The sequence below is a fragment of the Plecotus auritus genome (genome assembly GCF_963455305.1).
Source record: "Plecotus auritus genome assembly, chromosome: 5".
NCBI classification, from domain to species: domain Eukaryota; kingdom Metazoa; phylum Chordata; class Mammalia; order Chiroptera; family Vespertilionidae; genus Plecotus; species Plecotus auritus.
Window position 1 is genome coordinate 77,243,066 of NC_137776.1, and position 11,293 is coordinate 77,254,358.

Consider the following 11,293-nt stretch of genomic DNA (forward strand, 5'->3'; position numbering starts at 1 on the left):
CTGAATACCCAGTGCCTCAAAGTAAAGCTCAGTGTAACTCCTTTTGTTACAATTCTCTCCTTAACTAATGATACTTACATGAAGGTGGGGGCTATCCTCAGAGTAAGTAATGGGATGAGTTGGGTATGTTGGAAGCAATTTGAGAAAGAGGACAATGTGTGTAAAATAGGATCTTTCCATTTGCCTGGCAATGGACATCTATGTATCAAATATGGTGTCAAAGAAGTATTAAATAACCATTTGTCTATAGAGAACTTGCAAGTACCTGCTGATGAGTACCTCAAAGTATGTTAAGAAGTGGTCTAGATACTATTATTATTCCTATTTTATTATTTAACATAATGACACAAGTATGTGCTCCAAAGAAATTGATACGTGGTAAGCATCAAGAGATGGACTTTTGGTTAGTGACTCCACTTATACATGGGTAGCATTATGGTAGATTAAAAGTAATGCAAGAAATTAAGATGACATATTTAAACATTTTTATATTGTAAATAACTTGGTTATTAACTAGTAGGGAAGGAGCAAAGGGAAGGCAAATATTATAGGCATGCCCAGTAAAGTCTGAGTGACATCCTATCTAATAAAAGGGTAATATGCAAATTGACCATCACTCTGCTACACCCACAAGCCATGCCCACCAGCCAATCAGGAGCGAGTATGCAAATTAACCCAACCAAGATGGCTGCAGCCACAGAGCAAGCAGGAGGCTTGGGTTTCCCTGGCAATGGAGGAAGCCAAGATTTCTGCACACCCTGGCGGGCCCAGGCCTCCACTCAAGGCTACAAAGTTTCAATTATAGAAGATAAATAAATTCCAACAAAAATGGCTGTGGCCACAGAGCAAGCAGGAGGCTTGACTCCGCTTAAAGTTACAATGTTTCAATTATAGAAGATACATAAATCCCAGATACCAGGGCCTCCACTTGGGTCGCCTGGGGGTGTGGCTGGCCTGCAAACCACCACAGGCCCCTCGCCCAAGCTGCCCCATGCCCCAAGGGAACCCCCACTCTGATCTGGGACACCCTTCAGGGCGAACCAGCTGGCCCCCACCCATGCACCAGGCCTCTATCCTATCTAATAAAAGAGTAATATGCAAATTGACCATCACTCCAACACACAAGATGGCTGCCCCCATGTGGTCAAAGATCCTGCCCCCATGTGGACATAAGATGGCCACCACAAGATGGCCAGCAGGGGATGGAAGTTGGGAGGGACCAGTCCTGCAAGGGAAGGCAGTTGGGGGCGATTAAGCCTGCAGGGGAGGGCAGTTGGGGTGGACAAGGCCTGCAGGGGAGGATAGTTAGGGGTGACCAGGCCTGCAGGGGAGGGCAGTTAGGGGCAAACAGGCTGGCAGGGGAGCAGTTAGGCATCAATCAGGCTGTCAGGGGAGTGGATAGGGGGTGATCAGGCTGGCGGGCAGAAGTGGTTAGGGGCAATCAGGAAGGCAGGCAGGCAAGCAGTTGGGAGCCAGCCATCCTGGATTGTGAGAGGGTGCAGGCTGGGCTGAGGGACACACCCCCTCGTGCATGAATTTCGTGCACTGGGCCTCTAGTAGGGAATATATTTGTTTGTCAGCCAGACCTGGGAACAGGTCATTGGCTAGAATAGGCGTGGCCACTCCAAGTGGGAAGGTATGAGATATATCATCTCCTAAACAAAGGAGTTTTCTCTCTTGCTCTTTTGCTTCTTGGTTCATGCTCGTGGCCTGTGGGACTCTCACGCTCCTGTGCCCCTGCAGCCACCCAATGGCTCCCAGCCATGTGGAACCCACACACAGTGGACTGATGGACTACAACTAGCCTGATGCTACACCGGGCCCAGCTCCCCAATGAGAAGGAGACACTGGACACTGGCTTTGCTTCCAGCTTTGCTGAATCCCCAGCTGCACATCTTCCAGGAATGGATTAAGGGAAATGGGAATTTACAAACTGAAGGACATAGTTCCACACAAATAAAGCTTTCTACTGAATCTCATCCTCCTATTGGTGGGAGGGGGGGGTCATCCCTGGAAATTCTTATTCAAGCAGTACCCCAAAAACCCCACTCCCACTAACAATGGAGAAGTTCCATCCACACTAGAATATAGGAAATAAAACCTAATTAATTATCCTACTTGTTGGGCCTAGCTGACAGGGTAAGAATGAGCTGAAAGGAGGAGAGTGATTCAGAAGAGCTGGTTTGCAGGCAGAAATAATAGATAAAAGAAAACTTTTATATTTGTAGCCTCTAGATTCTAACTATGCAATAAACCAGTTGCACATGCATGGAGTAAGGAGAGAGTGGTGTGGGATAGAAAGCTAATAATGGGGAAAAGGGAGAAAAAAAAATAATTTCAGAATTATGTATCTATTCATTAAAATTTCATTACTCAAAATATGGTATATGGGACAGCAGCAGCAGCATAACCCGAGAAGTTGTTAAAAATGCAGAAATGTAGGCTTTCTATGCACACTTCAATATAGCTAAACAGAGCTTCCCCAAATTTAGTATATGTAAGACTCATGTGGAGAGTTTGAAAAACAAATTTCTAGTTCCTCCCCAGAATTTCTGAGTCAGTATGTCTGGGTGGACCCAGAGATTCTAAATGTGTAGTAAGCTTTCGGAATATGCTGATGCTGCTCATCCATGGACCACATTTTGAATTAGTAACGAAAGGACAAGCTAAAAACTGGTACTTATCTATTTGTTTGATCTACCCAGTAATTAAAAATTATCTGCACCAGAGGGAAGTAGAGAGGTATTGCTCTTCACTTCCTTTCAACCATCATATCCACTTTCACATGCAGCCAAGAGCTGTTTTTCTTCCTTTTTTTATTTTATAGAAATGTTAAAGCACTAGTGAATGGATAGCTAGCTAAATGTGAAAACGAACAAAATAAAAACAAACATAATAACCAAAGGCACAGCCATTCTTAATTCCTTTCTTTCTCCTGTTCTCTTACTAGACTTCTGCGTGTGCAGTGCACATCTCCCAGCTTTTCTTGTTAGAGTAAGGCTCTGAGTATATTCTCTTAACACCTCTGTTTTCTCCTTCATGGGATCTCAAGAAAAAAATGTAACAGAGAAATATCTAATGGAACTGAATAAAAAAAAAAAAAGTAAAAGTTGCTACATAATTTTCCAAAGTCTCAGTTCCATTTGCTTTAGGAAAATGTGAAACTTGCAAATTGTTTTCATCAGGCTAGAAAACAAAAAACCATGGCAAATCATTATACCGTGCCTCTGTTATGAAAATTCAGGACTCACAAGGAAAGCAACTGCCATTTTCTTTCTGTAAGGAAGTGTTCAGAGACCCTTTGATGAGAAGTTGGGTGAGGTATCTGAGAGAAAAGATAAAATAGAAAATTTTTCACAGACTACCCTCACCCCCAAGAGTCTTATCTGGGATTCTCCCTGGATAATCAGAGGAAGCTTTCTCTGCTCTCAGCAGGAAAGCTGCAGAAGTTGGGGGCTGGCTGGCATTGGGAAACTTATCTCAGCAGCTTCCTTCCCCCTTGGCAATCATTACCACTATCAATAGCTGAGGGTTCACCACTCTGCAGTTTAAACACTTTGAAATAGAGTTCACAGATAAACATCTTAATCAGCCGCCTAAACCAGTAATTAGACCATGATTTTGAATAGCATGTACTCACTGCATATTGGATGGAGATCAGAAGAAAACTAAAAGGAAATGATCAGTCCTCCAAGATTTATTTTCTACCTGTGCTAAATGACACCTGACTTTTTGATGTAGAACTTTTTAAAATTAAAAACTTGATATATGATTTATCTTAAGATGGATATTTGTATTTCCCTGTGGGGCAGTTCTTGTGCATAGAACCAGTGGGGTTGCTGAGCCAATTTGATATCTATCCTCCTTGGCCTCCTTCACTTACTAGTACACAAACCATTTAGTCCTAAATAGGATGTCCAAGAAGTTTCCAATCATAGCAATTTCTATCCCATTTAATTTCCAAAGTAAAGGCTAAGCTAAAATCCAAAATTCTTAAGTCAGCTTCAATGAGATTCTTAACAAAGAGTGGTTGAGAAAGTAAAACATTGATGTGGAAACTTTATAGGTATTTTTACAGTGTAAGGGGATAGCTTTCCTTTGTCTCACTAACCAAAGTGTCTGTACTAGAACTATCTTCATATGTGTATTATTATATACTAGAGGCCCGGTGCATGAAATTCGTGCACAGAGTGGTCTCCTCAGCCTAGCCTGCACCCTCTCCAATCCGGGACCCCTTGGGGGATGTCCGACTGCCAGTTTAGGCCCGATCCCCAGGATCGGGCCTAAACTGGCAGTTGGACATCCCTCTCACAATCTGGGACCACTGGCTCCTAACTGCTCACCTGCCTGCCTGCCTGATCGCCCCTACCTGACCCCCATGCTGGCCTGATTACCCCCAAATGACCCCCTTGCCGGCCTGGTTGCCCCCAACTGCACCCCTTTCCGGCCTGGTCCCCGCTAACTGACCCCCCCACTGGCCTGGTTGCCCCTTATTGCCCCCCCCCACCAGCCTGGTTGCCCCTTACAGCCCTCCATGATGGCCTGGTCACCCCTCACTGCCGCCCTTTGCCAGCTTGGTCACCCCTCTCTGCCCCCCTCCTCACCGGCTTGGTCGCCCCCAACTTTCCCCCCCCCCCCCCTTGTGGGCCTGGTCACCCCACGCAGCCTGCTGCTCAGTCGTTTGGTCATCCCTCACTGACCCCCCTGCCAGCTTGGTCACCCCACGCAGCCTGCTGCTCAGTCATCTGGTCATCCCTCACTGACCCCCCTGCTGACCTAGTTGCCCCACATTGCCTGTTCAGTCATCCGTTTGGTTGTGATGGTCGCTTAGGCTTTTATATATACAGATTAGCTTTAAAATCATTTATATTTTTAAATAAGATTTACATTTCTCTGCTCCCATTTCATTTTAACTAGAATTCTACTCAGAAGTTTTATGAATGATAAAACAACTTTATTTTCCATTATATATATACTGCTGCTGTGCACCCAGATGCTCTGAAAACAAGAGATGGACTCAACTCTCTGACATCATAAAAAAATAAAGAAAAAAGACTTCTGAAACATGCTAAGGGTTTTGGATGGGTTGGTGGTGGTGTGTGAGTGGGACGGGGAGGGGGAACCACCACTTAATTCTCTGATTATTTTCCCTTTGGCCAAGGTTACTATTACCTTTTGATTAGTCCAATATAGTGACTTCCTGAGGAAAATAATCTCCTTATGCCATGCTGCTCATATATAGTCCATTCTTTACACAGCAGCAAAAATTTGTAAATCAGCAAACATTTGTAAAAATGTAAATCAGATTACATCATACTTGTGTTGTCAATGCTGCAATGACTTCATATCACACTTGTTAGATCTTAATACCTTATCATGGCCAATATAACCTAATCCTTGTCTACTTTTTTTAAAAGATATGTTTCATTTATGTTTAGAGAGAGAGGAAGGGAGAGGTAGACAGAGATAGAAACATGGATGAGAGAGAAACATCCATCAGCTATCTCCTGAATGCCCCCTGCCAGGGATCAAGCCAGAAACCCTGGCATATGCCCTGACCTGGAATGGAACCAGTGACCTTTTGGTGCATGGAATGATTCTCAACCACTGAGCAACACCAGCTGGACCCCTTGCCTACTTCTTTTGTCTCCCCATTGTGCCCTTTATTTACTTTATCTCAATCCCATTGGCCTCCAAGTTATTTTTTCAACATGCCAATCACACAAACCCATCCTTAAGGGCTTACATACTTGTTCCTGTGTCTGGAATCCTCTTTCTTAGTTATTTGCATTTCTTCTTCCTCTTGTTTTCCCCCTCCTCCTCTTTCTCCTTCTTCTTTTTCTTCTTCTTTTCCCAGCCTGACCTCCTTTTAATTACCTCCTCAAAGAGGCTTACTTTGGTAACTCTAAATAAAATAACACCTGTCATTTTCTAGTCCCTTAGACTGATTTACTTTTTTCATAGAGCTTATCTAATACTAGGGGCCCATTGCACAAAATTTGTGCACTTGGGGAGGGGTCCCTCAGCCCAGCCTGCCCCCTCTCACATACTGGGAGCCCTCAGGGGATGTCCTACTGATGGCTTAGGCCAACTCCCCATTGGGAGTGGACCTTAGCTGCAGTCTGGCCTCCCTTTTGGGAGGTGACCAGGTTGATCAGGGGAAGGCGCCAGCCCCATCACCCCGCTGCTGTAGCCACTGCCAGTCACCGCAACCACCAAGGTATTTTCATCAACACAGACTCCAGTCCCTTCACCATGAAAAATGACAACTTTCTTTAGGCATTTTCAAAATGTGTCTTTCATAGGATATGACATTTCTTTCTTTATTTTTCTTTTTATCCTCACCTGAGGATATGTTTCCATTGATTTTTTCCCCTTCCCTCTGATCCCAGGCTCAGCCCCTGCCCAAGCCTAAAGCCTCTGCCCCAGGCTTTAGGCTTGGGAAAGGGACTGTCCCCCCGCCCCCACCTCTGATCACAGGCTCAGCCTCTTCCCAAGCCTAAAGCCTCTTCCCCAGGCTTTAGGCTTGGGAAGTGGTTCCCTCCCAGCACCTCCAATTGCAGTCTTAGCCCCTTCCAAGCCTAAAGCCTGTATCCAATGGCTGGCTGGGAGTGACCTGGGTGCCAAGGAGGTTCCCGGGATCCAGGTATCTATGCAAATTAACCACCATCTTTGTTGGGTTAATTTGCATACTCACTCTGATTGACTGTGGGCATAGCAGAGGTACAGTCAATTTGCATGTTTCTCTATTATTAGGTAAGATAACAAACATTTATTCACTTGATTTATTTTTTGTCTGTCTCTCTCACTATAGAGTATGCATATTCCAGTATGTATTCTGGAGTTGTTCACTATCAACAGTTAATTCACAGCATCTGAAATAGTAACTGACACATAGTAGGCACACAATAAGTGTCAGTTAAATAAATGAATGGAAGCAAGAAAGCATAAACATGTTCAGCAATGCCTGAGGAGTATTCTCAGGGTTCAAAAACTGAATAAAAACAATAAGCTTATTGATAGCATTGGTTCACTCATAGACATCTATTTTTACTTATGAACTAACTTATCACACCCTAATACACTGACTTCTAACCTCATTTGAGAAATGGTATTGAATCACTAATATTCATTATTTCCAAAAAAAAAAAAAACAAAAACCTTCACAAACAAAATACCTAAAGAGCTATTTTAGATAAGTTAGTACTAGATGTCAGGAGCGTTAACTGCTTGAAAAGGGTAAAGAAAATAGGATATACAAAATATGTTCTTATATTTGATCATCTAGTACAGTCCAACTAATAAAGAAACAAAAAAAAACCGTGCCAAACAAGAAAGCATCTTCCCCTTGTAGTAATGTATCATACTATCATCCCTGCTAAAAATAATAAATAAATAAATTCAAGTCAATACATGCAAGAAACAGGAAAAATTAGGCAAAACTGGAGATGCTATAAGTTTTGACCAAGGAAACCATACCAGGTGTGATCACCTAAGGAAAATCCTCCAGCTCATAATGTGTGTAGGAAACAGAGACCAAGGAGAAAGCTGTGGTCCTATTGGATTGGGTGGTCAGATGCTGAAGTTGAAGGATGGCTTTCGCAGCTGGAATTTGAGGAAAGAAATCCTGGGACAAGAGAAATCCATAAATTTGTGGTTAATATTGGAATCTTCACACCCAGGGTGAGATCCCATACAATCCAGGAGCAACAACAGTTCTGAAGGAAGCTCTGACCAGAGGTCCAGTTGCTCCTGGCTCATGGAGATAGTTTTATGTCCACGTCAGGCCAAACGACAGGGCCTTGGTAATCATTTTGAACTTTCCATGGAATTCCCAGAAGGATCGTGTCTCATAATTAAAATCCATGTACTAGAACTAAGAAATTCTCTCTGGGAGTAACAGGGGGGAAAAGAAACAAAACAAAACAAATAGATTGCTCTAAATAAAGTATAACTTAAATTCAAGCTTCAATAAAATAAAAATAACTCACTTTTAGCAGTCTGATAAACTAAAATTCAACATAATTTAGAGGGAAATAAAAGATTCAGGCTCTTCAACATATTACTTAAAAAATCCGATATAAAATAAGTAACTACCAAACATAAATATATGCAGGAAAATGTAATGCATAATGTAGAGGAAAACAGGCAGTAAATGAAATAGAGCAATGACTGAGATTTTGGAATTAACCAATAAAACTTTAACATAATTATATTAATTCTGTTTCTGACCATGGTGAAGTAACTAGCATAGTCTCGCCCAATTGCTGTGAACATCTGCAGCCGTGGGCAAACTACAGCCCGCGGGCCGGATTCGGCCCGTTCGGCTGTTCTATTCAGCCCGCGGAGCCGAAAGAGCAGAGGGTTCTCTTGCTCTCCCCTCCGCTCCTTTACTTTGAATTTATATTAGTTCACACAAACACTCCATCCATGCTTTTGTTCCGGCCCTCCGGTCCAGTTTAAGAACCCATTGTGGCCCTCGAGTCAAAAAGTTTGCCCACCCCTGATCTAAAGTAACTAGACAAAATATTTAGACAACTATTTTCAAACATAGGAAAACAGTCCTTGCAAAACTGTGATCCCTGAGGGAAAGGAAAAAAGGAGGTGAGATTTACATTCACCCCAGCTTTCTGTCTGAAAACATATTTTAGCACACAGTGCAGGGTAACACACAGTATGAAAATTTTACTAAGTTCAGGAGTGAGGGATCAGAATTCAGGAAAGATAAGTTGGTTGAATTTCAGAATAATTAGGATAAGAGTGCTGAATGGAGAAAGCGTCCTAGAAAACTGGTCAGAAGTGATCACTAAATTCTGTGGCATGCATGTGTATGGGGAACTCCATGAGGCCAAGTAAAGAATGGCTGCAAAGCAATCAGCTAAGCAATTTCCACAGGGCTGCATGATACCGAGTTCTAACCCATCAGAGTGAACATTTCTTATTTAATTATGAAGGATGCTCAGTAAAGACCTCAGAACGACCATGCATTGGTAGTAGTGTTAACTAGCCCTGTATTAGAAAGCTTTCCTAGGCACACCATAACTAAATTAAAAATACGACTTAAAGCAATCAGACTGATTCATATATAATTTAATTCCCACCAGAACAAAGTTAAATATCTTTCTAATAAAAAGATAACAGAATTCACAAATCATCAATGTCGTGTTTACAATATGCAATGTCAAATCAAAATTTACTAGTAATGATGAGAAAAATGTGACTCATAACCAGGGAACAAGCCAGTCAACAGAAACTGGTGCAGACATGACAGAGATATAAAATAGTATTTTGTTGTTAATCCTCACCCGAGGATATTTTTTCCATTGCTTTCTTTAGAGAGAGTGGAAAGAGGGAGGGAGGGAGGGAGAGAGAAACAGAGAGAGACAGAGGAAGAACGAGAGAGATGTGAGAAATACACATCTATGGGTTGCCTCACATAGTCGCCGTGACCAGGACTGGGAATTGAACCTGCAACCCAGGTATGAGCCCTTAACCTGGAATCAAACCTGAGACCCCTTGGTGCCCAGCCAAGCCATCGTTCTAACCATGAGCTACACTTGCCAGGGCTAAAATTAGCACTTTTAAATGACTAATAAAAATATGTTCAAGAACTAAAGAATGGGGAGAGAAATGGAAGCTACAAGCATAAAAAGCATAATATTACAAAAATTCATTATGTAAAATGAAACTTAATTAAATGGGTTAATAGAAACTTTCAAAAAATCAGCACACTTAATAATACACTAATAGAAATTATAACAACTGAAGAAAAATACATTGAGAAGAAAAATACCACCATAAAGTGAACAGAGCCTTAATGATCCATGTAGTAATATCAACAGGTCCAATACATGTATAATCAGAATCCCAAAAAGAAAGGAGCAAGAATGAAGAACTAATGCCAAAATTTTTTTTCAAATTTGATAACAAGTATAATACTATTAATTAAAAATTCTCAGTAAACTCCAAGCAGAACACACACACACACACACACACACACACACACACACACATACAAAGTCATGTCATAATCACATTTCTGAAAACCAGTAAAACCAGTAATAAAGATTAAATTTTAAAATTATCTTGTAACACATTATACAGAAAATTGTCAAGTGGGAATTCTAAATTCAACAAAGAAAAGAAAGAAAAGCCACTTTAAAATTAAAAGAAAAATAAGATTCTTTCTGAAAAACAGAGCTGAGAAAATTTATCCCAAACTGACCTGCACTAAATGAAATTATTTTTTTTTTCTAGTTACAACCAGAAGGGTCTAATTAAAACCCGAAAGGTCTGTCTTTAAATCTTTAAAGACAAAGATTTGACCACCTTTGTCTTTATTTTTTTTATTTTATTTATTTTTTATTTATTTTATTTTATTTTTTTTATTAAGGTATTATATGTGTACATATCTTACCATTGCCCCCCCCACCCCACTCCCATACATGCCTCACCCCCCAATGTTTTGCATCCGTTGGTTACTCTTATATACATGCATATAAGTCCTTCAGTTGATCTCTTATTTCCCCCACCTCTCCCTAACCTTACTGCTGTAATTTGACAGTCTGTTTGATGCTTTACTGCCTCTGTATCTATCTTTTTGTTCATCAGTTTATAATGTTTTTCATTATCCCCAAATGAGTGAGATCATGTGGTATTTTTCTTTCATTGACTGGCTTATTTCACTTAGCATAATGTTCTCTAATTCCATCCAGGTGCCTACAAATGGTAGTAATTCCTTCTTTTTTATGGCAGCATAGTATTCCATTGTGTAGATGTACCATAGTTTTCTGATCCAGTCATCTGCTGACAGGCACTTAGGCTGTTTCCAAATCTTAGCGATGGTAAATTGTGCTGCTATGAACATAGGGGTGCATATATCCTTTCTGATTGGTGTTTCTAGTTTCTTAGGATATATTCCCAGGAGTGGGATTACTGGGTCAAATGGGAGTTCCATTTTCAGTTTTTTGAGGAAACTCCATACTGTTCTCCACAGTGGCTGCACCAGTCTGCATTCCCACCAGCAGTGCACAAGGGTTCCTTTTTCTCCGCATCCTCGCCAACACTTGACGTTTGTTGATTTGTTGATGATAGCCATTCTGACAGGTGTGAGATGGTATCGCATTGTCGTTTTGATTTGCATCTCTCGGATAATTAGTGACTTTGAGCATGTTTTCATGTGTCTCTTGGCCTTCCTTCTGTCTTCTTTCGAAAATATTCTATTTAGGTCCTTTGCCCATTTTTTTATTGGATCATTTATCTTCCTTTTATTAAGTTGTATAAGCTGCCTGTA